Below are 12,182 nucleotides of genomic sequence, written 5' to 3' on the forward strand. Positions count from 1 at the left end.
TAACATAATATAAATAAATAAATAAATATATATATATATATATATATTTTTTTTTTAAAGCCTTTAAACCCATGTAATATTCCAAGCATACCATTTGTATCTATTGAGCAAATTCCACAATTCTCATTTATCTAGATGCAGGCTACTAATTGTAACATCCAATTGTAAAAATAATCCTAAGGTTTCCTCATCCATCTGATTCTCCAAACTTCACAGATTCTCATGAAGCTTTATTTTCTTATTTTGTTGAGGTTTCTAGAATAAGAGCTGCAGAAAACAGAGGAGAAAATAGAAAGCTTCATCTGCTGGTTGGAGGGTAAGTCTGAGAGACCACCCTCTCTTTTTTGGTAATTAGAAGGTTTGTATGAAATAGGCACTCAGTTTGGTCATGAGGAAGATGGTAATAAGAAACAGGAATGTGAGGTGGGCTCTGGGCCAATCCAGAGATGAGTTCATAGTTCCCAGTTCCCAGAAGCAGATGGTCAAGCAGATGGTCTAAAAGCAATCTGGCCTGGGAAAGTACCTTTGTACCTTTGAACTTATCAAGGGAAATTGACAGTTTACGCAAATTCAGAAGAGTACAGTTTAACAAGATAAGCAAGTATTATAAGGGCGCCTGGGTGGCTCAGTTGGTTAAGCGACTGCCTTCGGCTCAGGTCATGATCCTGGAGTCCTGGGATCGAGTCCCACATTGGGCTCCCTGCTCGGCAGGGAGTCTGCTTCTCCCTCTGACCCTCCTCCCTCTCATGATCTCTGTCTCTCATTCTCACTCTCGCAAATAAATAAAATCTTGAAGAAAAAAAAAAAAAAACAAGATAAGCAAGTATTATGGACTCAAAGCCTGCAATTTTTGTTATGCAAAGTTGCTTCACATCTTCTCTCTTCACACATTCTTAACCAAAAATTATTTATGAAATAATTTCAAATTGATACTTTTGAACATAGGAATAGTCACAACTACTTGAAATCAAACAAGATCTCTGTTCATTTTTGTTTTGTGGTTGTTAGCTAGATAGCTAAGAAAGCTTTTCCTAGTTAACCAAAACCATACAAAAATACTAGCTAGTTAAAAAACATTGAAAAACATTTTTGAAAGCACATTTATGTAAGATAAATGCAAGCATTCTAAGAAACTATGTTACATTATGTTAAAAATAAACAACATCTAGGACTTCTAATACTATGTTGAATAGCAGTGGTGATAGTGGACTTCCCTGCCATGTTCCTGACCTTAGGGGGAAACCTCTCAGTTTTTCCCCATTGAGAATGATATTCACTGTGGATTTTTCATAGATGGCTTTTATGATATTGAGGTATGTACCCTCTATCCCTATACTCTGAAGAGTTTGATCAAGAAAGGATGTTGTACTTTGTCAAATGCTTTTTCTGCATCTATTGAGAGGATCATATGGTTCTTGTTCTTTCTTTTATTAATGTATTGTATCACATTGGTTGATTTGTGGATGTTGAATCAACCTTGCAGCCCAGGAATAAATCTCACTTGGTCGTGGTGAATAATCCTTTTAATGGACTGTTGGATCCTATTGGCTAGTATTTTGGTGAGAATTTTTGCATCCGTGTTCATCAAGGATATTGGTCTGTAATTCTCCTTTTTGATGGGGTCTTTGTCTGGTTTTGGGATCAAGGTAATGGTACCTCATAAAACGAGTTTGGAAGTTTTCCTTCCATTTCTATTTTTTGGAACAGTTTCAGAAGAAGAGGTATTAATCAATGCACAGAAATCTGTGGCATCCCTATACACCAACAACAAGACAGAAGAAAGAGAAATTAAGGAGTCAATCCATTTACAATTGCACCCAAAACCATAAGACACCTAGGAATAAATCTAACCAAAGAGGCAAAGGATCTGTTCTCAGAAAACTATAAAATACTCATGAAAAAAATTGAGGAAGACACAAAGAAATGGAAAAAGGTGCCATGCTCATGGATTGGAAGAACAAATATTGTGAAGATGTCAATGCTACCTAGAGCAATCTACACATTTAATACAATCCCTATCAAAATACCATCCACTTTTTTTAAAGAAATGGAATAAATAATCCTAACATTTGTATGGAACCAGAAAAGACCCCGAATAGCCAGAGGAATGTTGAAAAAGAAAAGCAGAGCTGGTGGCATCACAATTCCAGACTTGAAGCTCTATTACAAAGCTGTAATCATCAAGACAGTAGGTACTGGCACAAAAACAGACACATAGATCAATGGAACAGAACAGAGAGCCCAGAAATGGACCCTCAACTCTATGGTCAACTCATCATCGACAGAGCAGGAAAGAATGTCCAATGGAAAAAAGACAGTCTCTTCAACAAATGGTCTTGGGAAAATTGGATAGCCACATGCAGAAGAATGAAACTGGACCATTTCCTTACACCATACAAAAATAGACTCCAAATGGTTGAAAGACCTCAATGTGAGACAGGAGTCCATCAAAATCCTAAAGGAGAACACAGGCAGCAACCTCTTCGACCTCAGCCGCAGTAGCTTCTTCCTAGAAACATCGCCAAAGGCAAGGGAAGCAAGGGCAAAAATGAACTATTGGGACTTCATCAAGATAAAAAGCTTTTGCACAGCAAAAGAAACAGTCAACAAAACCAAAAGACAACCGACAGAATGGGAGAAGATATTTGCAAATGACATATCAGATAAAGGGCTAGTATCCAAGATCTATAAAGAACTTATCAAATTCAACACCCAAAGAACAAATGATCCAATCAAGAAATGGGCAAAAGACATGAACAGATATTTTTCCAAAGAAGACATCCAGATGGCCAACAGACACATGAAAAAGCGCTCAACGTCGCTTGGCATCAGGGAAATCCAAATCAAAACCTCAGTGAGACTCCACCTCACACCAGTCAGAATGGCTAAAATTAACAAGTCCGGAAACGACAGATGTTGGCGGGGATGCGGAGAAAGGGGAACCCTCCTACACTGTTGGTGGGAATGCAAGCTGGTGCAGCCATTCTGGAAAATAGTATGGAGGTTCCTCAAAAAGTTGAAAATAGAGCTACCATACGACCCAACAATTGCACTACTGGGTATTTACCCCAAAGATACAAATGTAGGGATATGAAGGGGTACGTGCAGCCCGATGTTTATAGCAGTGTCCACAATAGACAAACTATGGAAAGAGCCAAGATGTCCATCGACAGATGAATGGATAAAGAAGAGGTGGTATATATATACAATGAAATATTATGCAGCCATCAAAAGGTATGAAATCTTGCCATTTGCAATGACGTGGATGGAACCTGGAGGGTATGCTGAGCGAAATAAGTCAATCAGAGAAAGACATGTATCATATGGCCTCACTAATATGAGGAATTCTTTTTTTTTTTTTTTAAAGATTTATTTATTCATTTGAGAGAGCAAGAATGAGAGAGAGTACATGAGAGGGGGGAGGGTCAGAGGGAGAAGCAGGCTCCTCGCCGAGCAGGGAGCCCGATGTGGGACTCGATCCTGGGACTCCAGGACCATGACCTGAGCCGAAGGCAGTTGCTTAACCAACTGAGCCACCCAGGCGCCCCAATATGAGGAATTCTTAATCTCAGGAAACAAACTGAGGGTTGCTGGAGTGGTGGGGGTGGGAGGGAGGGAGTGGCTGGCTGATAGACACTGGATAGGGTATGTGCTATGGTGAGCACTGTGAATTGTCTAAGACTGTTGAATCACAGACCTGTACCTCTGAAACAAATAATACATTATATGTTAAAAAAAAAAGAAGAAGATAGTAGGAAGGGAAAAATGAAGGGGGGGAATTTGGAGGGGGAGATGAACCATGAGAGACTATGGACTCTGAGAAACAAACTGAGGGTTCTAGAGGGGAGGGGATTGGGGGGATGGATTAGCCTGGTGATGGGTATTAAAGAGGGCACATACTGCATGGAGCGCTGGGTGTTATACGCAAACAATGAATCATGGAACACTACATCCAAAATTAATGATGTATGTATGGTGATTAACATAACATAATAAAATTTTAAAAATAAATTAATTAATTAAAAAATAAAAAATATAAACAACATCTAAGTGAACATCAATGAAGAGAACAATTGCACTGATAACACTTGATTGTTTTAAACACATGTTAAACATATTCTTCAATTTCCAATATCCTGATTCCAGAAGTGTACCGCATTATGGACTGAGAAATGAGAGGAATGTCTGTGCTAATGGAATGTTTTCCCTGGCCCTTGTACTCTCCCCAGCCCGCTACCAGGATCATGAAGTGACCGTTTCTCTGAAACACATGTTAGAGCTAGTTTAGAGGCCTTCTGACATGAGTGCATGCAGTCTGAATCTGTGAGCCTCCAAGTTTTGAAGAGTTTGACAATTAGTTACCTCCAGCAGGAGTTAAGAATGCTGGTTTTAAAATCAACTCACTCAAGAAGTCATCCCACCCTTGTGAGAAAAGCACCCCTTTAAAGGGACCATAGATTTAAAAATACAGAACCAGCCAATTTTCTTCTAGCAGTAGGTTTGATCTTAGAGACATCAAGCAAACACATCTGGAGCTGACTTTGACATATGTTGAGTATTCTTCGTAGGTCAACCAAAACAAACAAACAAACAAACAAACAACAAACCACAAAACTCAAAGGATTATTTGACATCACAATAGATTTCATTAGTTTCCACTTAAAAATAATCTTTGGACATGAATATTACCTGCAAAGATTCATTTTAATCTCCTTTATCCTTTCTTCTTCCTCCTTGACTAAATGGGCCAGCATTCTCATTGCACTGTCCCCAAGGAGTTGTACTTACAAGGAAAGCAATGTGAATCATGCCACCACAGAGCTATGGAGCTCTATAGTCTCCGTCTCCTATTGAACACTTGCTCTCTGAAATGGGGAATATTAAGTACGGTGGACAAATGGGAGAAAGGAAGGAACTGGATAACATTTTTTACTATCCACTATACGAAGGACACCGTACTTGGAAATTTTCATATATTGATTGCATGAAACAATTTAATCTTTTCAACAGCTTTAAGAGACAAATATTGTTACAATTTTACAAAGAGGAAGAGGCATTGAATCTCAGAAAGGCTAAGTAATGACCAAGGTTACACAGCTAGTTAGTAAAAACAAAAAAAAATCTGTATAAGATTAATCACAAACACCCCCTACTACATGAAGCTGACCAATTTGTTTCTGTCAAATTTAATTGACTGTGGATCTATTATACCATATCTTCTTCAAAAAAATTGATTTTCTTATGACCTATGCCTTGGGATTTGGCACAAATTCTATGTATTTTCTCCACGTCCATGCTTAATCCTCCAGAGAATAAAATCAAACATTTTTATTCAGTTATTTTATTCAATTATTTACCATGTATATAGTTGCCATTTTATTAAACTAGAATATAAATGAAGATTAATGATTTGGTTCCTTTTTGTTTTAGCAAGTAGAGGCATTGTTGCTGGTATTCTTTAATCATTACTAAACTTGATTTTCGGCCTGTTACCACAAAGACTATTTTATTCTCCTAACTGAATTGGCATTATTCCTGACTAAAAACATTTTAATAAGTTATACTAAGTACCTGAAATATTGTCTCAAGTGTAAATTTCTTTCCTATGTAAGGCAATTAATTATCCGAGGTTCTTCAGTATGATATTAAGTATAAGAACTACTTTCAATAAACATTAATTTAACCCTCTTAATTTAAAAAAAATGGTTATTTTAAATTGACTACTGGTACCAAGCAGATTACAATTTCCTGAAATATTGCCAATAACCTCATACTAGTGGACCGTTGCTCTCTCATGGTGCTTTTAACATGCCCACTTGCTTTCAGGCTCCACTTGGCTCCTCCTTTGCAAGGACCATATGAGTAACACTTACCAGTAATTTTCTCCTTGTGCTATTGATTTCTGTATTTTATCCATGCCAATTAAAATTTTATATCACTTCAATGGGCACCTGGGTGGCTCAGTCAGTTAAGTGTCTGCCTTCACTCAGGTCATGATCCCGGGGTCCTGGGATGGAGCCCCATGTCAGGCTCCCTGCTCCGAGGCAAGTCTGCTTCTCCCTCTGCCCCTCCCCCCACTCATGTTATCTCTCTCTCTCTCTCTCTCAAATAAATAAGTAAAATGTTTAAAAAAAATCTATATCACTTCAAAATTCACCTTGTCAGCTTCTGCATGTTGAAACTTCAAGAAAGGTACTATTCTGACTGGAGAGCCTTAGAAACCAGTATTATTTTGGTGTTTTTTATCACCCCACCACATTTTCAGTGTTTCCATGATTTTATTCCCCAAGCCTCAAACACGTCAACACTTCCAGATCCTTTACTGTCAACAGAGGTCCTCGTCTAATGCTATTCTGAGGACACTTTGACTACTATATGAAAGCACCTTCACTTACCAAGTTCCTGTTCACTTTGGCTTTTAACAAACAAAACAAAAATCATCTATGAAAAGAAAAGGTTCTACACACTGTTTCTAGACTCCTTTCTTAAAGGGATGCCTTTCGTTCGTCATGCCAAATGTAAATTGTATAGCTGCAATTTTGATTCTTTTATCCTGACCCAGAGATGTTCAATTATCTTCCTCTTTTCTTGCATTATCACTCTTTACTGATTGCCCTTCTTTGCTTTAAAGAATATTCTCTTTTTTAAAAAAAAGTTTATTTTTTTTTAAGTAATCTCTATACCCAACGTGGGGCTCAAACTCACGACCCCGAGATTAAGAGTTGCAACAGAGCCAGCCAGGCATCCCTAATAAATATTCTTGCATGTGTTAACTAAGAACACCTAGTCAAAGATGTAGTACTTGGCTTCAGTAAACCACCTCTCCATCAGTGACCACATTACCTCTTCTACCTCACCACCAGTTTATTCCACCTCTAATAGAATCCTGGACTCAGGATCAGAAAGGAGCTTCATAAAATCCAGTTTGGAAAATTTACCACAAGGCAGCAATGTTTATTTAAAATTTCTGTTAGAGAACGAACTTTCTAGTAAAGCACCTCATTTTCTTTCAACATATCTCTAAGTACTGTTCTATTTTTACTATAAGGATTTATATACTTTACCTTATGGGATATATTACCATTTGTTGAAGTCCTATACCATATGGAATAACTTTGTGTTCTCAGTTGCCTCACATTCTCTCCTCTAAAACCTAACTATAGATATTCAAAGTTCCACATTTATATTTCTTGTCTTCCTATACAATCCCCTGTAGTGAATCCATTCCCTTCTTAAAATAGTCTGATATTTCTCCAGAGCATTATATCGCATTTAACTCCTTAATCATATCCCCACGTGAATATTCCACCGGCCCACCATTACATAATAGTGAAAAACAGATCTCATCATTAACCTTCTTTGCCTCAAATTCCAGTCCTAACCCTTTAAATTTCCATTTGGTATATGAGTCATCAGTTCTTTTCTCCTTTTCTCTTTCTGCTTTCAATCAGCTTAGAAGTGTTGATGATTCTCGGGGTCCCTGGGTGGCTCAGTTGTTAAGCATCTGCCTTCGGCTCAGGTCATATTCCCAGGGTCCTGGGATCGAGCCCTGCATCGGGCTCCTTGCTCTGCAGGGAGCCTGCTTCTCCCTCTTCCACTTCCCCTGCTTGTGTTCCCTCTCTTGCTGTGTCTCTCGCTGTCAAATAAATAAATAAAATCTTTAAAAAAAAAAAAGAAGTGTTGATGATTCTCTAATCTACTATTTTTTTAGTCACAACAGCAACAAAGAGCAAAGTAGTGCCAGCCACTGGGAGCTGACCTTTCACTATCAACTGGCCTTCCTGTTGCTAGAAGCCAGCCCATCCCCCTCCTGGCTAGGCCATAGTGTTCTCCTGCTGAGCATAGTAATCATAGAGAACAAGGCCACTCTGAGGCTGGGACAGAACCAAAAAAAAAAAAAAGAAAAGAAAACAAGACCACTCTATCATGTATACACTGAGAGACAAAACCATAAACATTGTGCAAACCACAAAAATGACCCAAGACCCCTAGTCCCCCTCTCCCAATCCTGGCTAACGTGAATGACTTCTGCTTCTTTCCTAAATTGCCACTTTAACCTCACTTCATTCCTTCTAGATAACAATTATCAGAATACTGTTAGAGGTTGAATTGTGGCCCAAAAGATATGTTGAAATCCTATCCTCCAGTACCTCAAAAAGTGATCTTAGCTGCAAATAGGGTCATCACAGGTATAATTCGTTCAATCACGATGACGTCATACTGCAGTAGGTTGGGCTCTTGTTGGAAAAGAAAATGCTGGGTTAATACTATGTGAGGGCAGAGGCAGAGAACTACGGTGACACAGCTGCAAGACAAGGAAGGACAAGGACTGACAGCCAGCAGCAGAGGCTAAGTGGCAACGAAGGATTTTACCTAGAGGCTCAGAGGTTAACGGCCTTGTTGACACCTTGATTTTCAACTTCTAGCCTCCAGAACTGTGAAAGCATACATTTATGTTGTTTTGAATCTCCCAGTTTGTGGAACTTTGTTCCGGCAGCCCTAGGGAGCTAATACAGATATAAATCCTAGAACTACCCTGGCTCCTGACAACATTGAATCCATACTTAAACAGTCCCCCAAAATCACATTATAGAAGGCCAAATCCTACAGTCTTTCCTAAGATTCTCTTACTGAAATGCTGCATGATTCCTCATTAAGTACATTCCTCCTGTTGCAAAAAGTCAATACACCCAACTTTGTTCAACTACCTGATGGCCTCTAACTGAAGGGCAGTGAAATCTCCCTCCTCATTCTTGATACTTTTTACCTCACAATTAAAAAGTTGTAACAGATTCCTAACTATCATTATGCCTTAAGTTTTGACTATATTAATTTCTGATCTACTACTTAATATACCAGTTGATCTTTCTAAGTATGTCCTGAGAGGTTTTAGTGATGTCCAATGAACCATGACTCATGGATTAGTGTAATCCCTTCTAATCAGTGCTGGCCTGTGACCTGCTGGAATCAATAGGAGATGACAGAAGTTATGCTGTGTCAGTTTCCAGGCTAAGCCTTATGAAGGTTTGACATCTTCCAATTTTGCACTCTGAGGGAAATCAGCCCGCATGTATGAAGTCTGAATACTCTGAGGTCTTCATTTGTATGGGTGAGATGTACAACTGAGAATAAATGAAGGCTCACACTCTATATTTCTAAACATTTAAAAATTATTAATCAAGATAAAAAAATGATTTAAGAAAGTCTGTCCTCCCTAATGTAGAAATACAGCTTAGTCATGACCTGGTAGGTCAAGTTTGAATATTCAAATTCTCAGAATCCTTGGGAATTCTGTGCTGGGGTTGAATGATGCGGGCATAGTAGGCCTAGGCTGCTGGTCCCCATTTCCCTGGCTCCATGTGCTTTGTCATCCCTCTGCTCTTCTCTTTTCCAGTCTATTCTGCACTACAAAGGGCCTCACACACATACCCAAGATCCATCCCTATCCCTACAAGAGTTGCCTTTGAGCTAATGACTCTCAACATAGCAGGCCTTCAAGAGGACAGAAGCAAGGGTCAGGCCTGTGCAGGCTTTAAATTAGGCTCAGGATTATTTGGTTGGGAAATTCAATGTTCCAGTTAGCTCTACTTGCTTGGGGCTGTAGGAACAGGGGCAGGATCTGAATTGCAGTTTACCTTGGCCTATTAGTGCCTCATCATTGGACTGGAAGAAGACAAGAGCAACTTCATAACCTGTAGGCTTCAGGGCAAGACTCTCATAATGGGTCTACGGTTAGTACTGAGTACTGCTCTCACATCTTATGAACTGTGCCTCATATCACACCATGATAGAAACCATTATTTTAGTGATTATGAGTGAAATTTCTTCTGTATAACAGAATATTAAGACTAATTCTAGATCCAAATGTGGCAAATGAAATTTTCCCATTTTTTATAGTCCCTACTTGTAGTCCCTATTCCAGCATGTGGACTTATCATTGTTGCCATATTTCTTCAGGATAACGGGATGCATGCTTTAAAGCTAAATCAGTATCTTAAAGAAAAAAATATAAAATAATTTAATTTATCATAAAGCATCTTCATTTCTCAGTGAGTTGCTAAAGTGCCCTATCATATTTGTATTTCAAATAATTTTCTTGATTAGATACCCCCACTGTTTCTTATAATTTTAACATTTTGATAATAGTCAAAAGTTAGTGTACATTCAGATAATCAATTTTAGGTATTTTAAGTGATTTGCAATATTAACAGTAAATATAAAAGAACATATACTAAAATTATTCAAATTGTCTTTGAACATGCAAAAAATGATATTGTGTCAGATATTCTCCATGATATGTATACTCAGTAAGAGACTGCTTAAAGCATAGGATCTATAATCACATCTTTATTGATCTGTTAACATGTCAGAAATCTTACCTCAAAATTATATGTTGTCAAGAATGGTAAGCAGCATGTCATTTGTAGCTCTACCAGACTTCCTTATTTTGGGCGGGTCAATCTGTATCCAGGAATCATGGATAAAATTCTCACTAAAGACTACTTTCAGCTCTAATTTCAGATGCTAATTTAAAAAGCATGTCATTAGCTATAAATAGACTTTGGAGATACTGGAAAATTGATTTAAAGTGTCTATTTTCATTAGCTTCACGATTTGAAAGTTCTTCCAATTTTTTTTATTCTAGGCTTGGATGTACACTTTCAATATGTCCTCATTGTCATTTCCTTCGCAGATATGTGAAGAAAATCATCAGTTGCTGGGGAGAAGTTAAATTCAGAGACTGACACATTGGCCTTTTGGTCATAATAAAAAAAATCCTGAAGTCTTAAAGGTCTTATTTTATATTAAAAGTCATTACATTTTGGCTGCGATTCTTAGTCAGCTCAAGCCACAGAACATGTGCTGGTAAACACTGGCTATAGGAAGCCCACTAAAGTGTTAGTTTTTCTTTACCATGTTATTCATATCATGAGAAAATATTTGCAGTTTTATCTGCTGATTCAGACATTCTTGAGAACACATGTCCCATTAACCATGAAAGCATTCCACAATTGAAAAAATATTTTTTGATGCATCCATTTATTCAAACAGGTATCGAAGAACATATAAGTGGTCATGATACGTTAACTAGTGATTTTCACCATTCTCTTTAACACAGAATGACTCCAAATCAAAGGAGTATTTTTGACTGACAATTATTATTATTTTTTAAGATTTTATTTATTTGAGAGAGAGAATGAGAGAGAGAGAGCACAAGAGAGGGGAGGGCAGAGGGAGAAGCAGACTCCCCGCCGAGCAGGGAGCCCGATGCGGGACTCGATCCAGGGACTCCAGGATCATGACCCGAGCGGAAGGCAGTCGCCCAACCGAGCCACCCAGGCACCCGACAATTATTTTTTGAATAGTGCAGTTTAGGGGTTGATATTCAGACGCAAAATCTGGGGCACCTGGGCTGTTCAGTGGGGTAAGCCTCTGCCTTGGCTCAGGTCATGATCTCCAGGTCCTGGGATGGAGCCCCACATCCAGCTCTCTGCTCAGCAGGGAGTCTGCATCTCCCTCTCCCTCTACTCCTCCCCCTTTCTCTGTGCTCACTCTCCATCTAGCTTCCTCTCTCAAATAAATTAAAAAAAAAAAAAAGATTTCTGCTGCACATATAGTGGTTCTGTGAACAATGACCAAAAAGTATTAGGAATTAAGGAGCATATCCCTGTTCCTGTAGCATACATCCTCAATGGTGAATGAAACAAAAAGTCATTAAGCACTTTTGCCCCCTGTGTCAAAACACATTTGCAAAAGATGGCATATTCTCGCCATACTAGTGTGTTTGTCCCATTGTTAGCTAAAATATCAGACAGCCCAATTGCTATCTTGATAGTAATTGCTCTTGCACATTATATGTCACTACTTTGAATAGTCAAGCATGTAATTTGGCAACGTTATTTTCCAGAACCTCATTTTTTCCCCAAATGTACTATGTGTTATTAACTTCGTAGGTGGCTTGGAACCTTCTTAGCAATTACCTTAATCTTACATTTCAAATTTGTGAAATGTATATGAGAATAATTATTTCATCCCTTTTTTCCCTGGGGACGAAAAAAATGAGCTGTAGACTAATTAATGGTGTACTGAGGATCACAGTTTTCAAAACACTGCCTTGACTTCAAGACGTAAATACAAAGTAATAATATTTGTAGTACATTGGAGTGTGAGTGTGCTGTGTA

Source organism: Mirounga leonina, unplaced genomic scaffold (assembly GCF_011800145.1).
Source record: "Mirounga leonina isolate KUSES-001 unplaced genomic scaffold, KU_Mleo_1.0 Mir_127, whole genome shotgun sequence".
In the NCBI taxonomy this organism is placed as follows: Eukaryota; Metazoa; Chordata; class Mammalia; order Carnivora; family Phocidae; genus Mirounga; species Mirounga leonina.